Source organism: Otolemur garnettii, unplaced genomic scaffold (genome assembly GCF_000181295.1).
Source record: "Otolemur garnettii isolate 467f Iridium unplaced genomic scaffold, OtoGar3 scaffold00018, whole genome shotgun sequence".
In the NCBI taxonomy this organism is placed as follows: domain Eukaryota; kingdom Metazoa; phylum Chordata; class Mammalia; order Primates; family Galagidae; genus Otolemur; species Otolemur garnettii.
This window is the reverse complement of record NW_003852413.1, coordinates 19,706,449-19,709,076: the sequence shown is the minus strand read 5'-3', so window position 1 is coordinate 19,709,076 and position 2,628 is coordinate 19,706,449.

The window sequence follows — 2,628 nt, the reverse complement described above, 5'->3', positions numbered from 1 at the left end:
GCGTGATGCCATGGCACTCTACCCAGGGGGATAGCTTGAGGCTCCGTCTCAAAAAAAAAAAAAAAAAATCAACCAGGTATGGCAGCATACCTATAGTCCACAGTACTCAGGAGGCTGAGGCATAAGGATCCCTTGAACTCAGGAGGATTTTTTATTTTTGAGACAGTCTCACTCGGTTGCCGTGGATAGAGTGCCATGGCGTCATATCTCATAACAACCTCAAACTCTTAGGCTCAAGTAATCCCTTTGCCTCACCCTCCCAAGTAGCTGAGTCTATAGGTACCCGCCACTATACCCAACTAGTGTTTCCATTTTCAGCAGAGATAATGCGTCACTCTTTTGCTCAGACTGGTCTTGAACTCCTGAGTTCAAGTGATTCACCTGCCTCAGCCTCCCAAAGTGCTAGGATTACAGGCATGATTACCCCACCCAGCTGAGCTCAGGAGTTTGAGGTTGCAGTGAACTATGATCACACCTCTATACTCTAGACTGGATGACAGACTATGACCCTGTCTCTTAAAAAAATAAAATTACGCTATCATTTATTGAGATATATGTCTCAGATGTAGTATATTGGGTTTTTTACATATACTATTATTTCTTCCTTTCTTTCTTTTTTTTTAAGACAGCACCTCAAGCTGTCACCCTGGGTAGAGTGCTGTGCCATCACAGCTCACAGCAACCTCCAACTCCTGGGCTCAAGTGATTCTCCTGCCTCTGCCTCCCAAGTAGCTGGGACTACAGGCGCCTGCCACAACGCCCAGCTGTTTTTTGGCTGCAGCTGTCATTGTTGTTGGCGGGCTGGGATGGATGCTAACCCGCCAGCTCAGGTGTATGTGGCTGGTGCCTTAGCCACTTGAGCCACAGGTGCCAAGCCCATATACTGTTATTTCATGAGACCTTCAGAACTTTCCCTGTGAGATAAAGAAATACCCAGGTGTAGCTATTCAAGTCCAGCTGCAGAAAAACCACCACTGAGAACATAAAAAGGACACTTGGGTTGGATTCCACTGTGAAGAGGTAGCTTATTAGGAAATAAATTGTGGACCAGGAGACAAAGTATTAAAAGGAATTAAGGAGATGTTACAGCTACAAACTACTAGGAATGATCAAGAACTAAAACAAAAGACAGAAAGGAACTAGGAAGACACTCCCTAGATAGGCTACATGGCATAGCAGATGCTGGTTTTACTTAGAAGCCCATAGTAAATGACTTGCAACAAATATCATAGTTAGGGTGACCAGATGTCCCGCTTTTCAACAATTTGTCCCGTGGCGTTTTTAAAAGTCCCGATTTTTGGAAAGAATGCACGAACAGGCGGGAGAACAAGGGAATATACGGTTTTCGGCTGCCATGTGGCTGTTTTGCCAGAATATGAGTTTTATATTATTTTTGTTAATTTTATAATGTTAAACTGTAATAATAACAAATAATTGCTGAGAAGTGATTATCAAGAACTGCTTATCAAAGTTTGTATTGTTGTCAGGCCCTGCCCTGCCCCGCCCCCGCCTTGCCCCTCGGCCATGTTGTCCCGCCTTACTGATGTTAAAATCTGGTCACCCTAATCACAGTCCTTTACTATATAACAGAATTTATAAATTATATTTCTGCATCTTGTTTATGGTAGATGATAAAACAGCATTTTTTTTTTTTTTAACAGTTTCACTGTTGCCCTAGGTAGAATGCTGTGGCATCATATCTCACAGCAACCTCAAACTCCGGGGCTCAAGCAATCCTCTTGCCTCAGCCTCGAGAGTAGTTGGGACTATAGGCACCAACTACAATGTCTGGCTAGTTCTGAGTTTTTAGTAGAGAGAGGATCTTGTTCTTGCTTAGGTTAGTCTCAAACTCCTGAGCTCAAGTGATCCACATGCCTCGGCCTCCCAGAGTGCTGGGATTAGAGGCATGAGCCACCGATTCTGGCTGTAAAACAGCATTTTCAAGGATAATTTTATTCTGAGATTTTTAGATCTATGTCCAAGGATCCAGGTAAAAACCACCTAAATGAGATAATATATGTAAAATCTCTAACACAGCCCCTAGCACAAAGTACACTTAGCTTTTTAAATTCTCCCACTTTATTTCTGCAGATTACAGGACATCTGTCACAATACCAAAGAAGTTTAAATACACTTTACCTGTTATGCAGAACTTCTGTTACCCAAACTGTTCTTAGAGAAATGATGTTTTGCTTGTAACTTTTCCAGATTCCCTCTGGAAGAAAAAAAGAAAAGAGCAGGTCATAAGCTTTCTCCCACAGAAAACAATGAATCACTAAAATGCCATTTTCAGGGAGAAACAAAGTTTTCTATGTACCAAAGGAACCAATCAGAATGAGATGGAAATAGGCTGAAGTTTGAATACAACTCTTTCCTCCTCCCCATACATATAGTAGGAGAAACTATCTGACAGTGACCCAAAGATTCTTAAGTCATTGTATTCTAAGAAAATATGACAGGAAGAAGAGTCATTTGTGGAAATTCAAAGCAGAAGAACCCCAGCAAATTTAAAGCAGGTCACTAAAAGCTTTGCAAAAATCTTCACCTTGCTTGCTCTATTCCCTACAGTAGCCAAAGGCCTCTCACTGGGATTTGAACAGCCAACTAAGAGCAAGCTGTTTAGCTAAA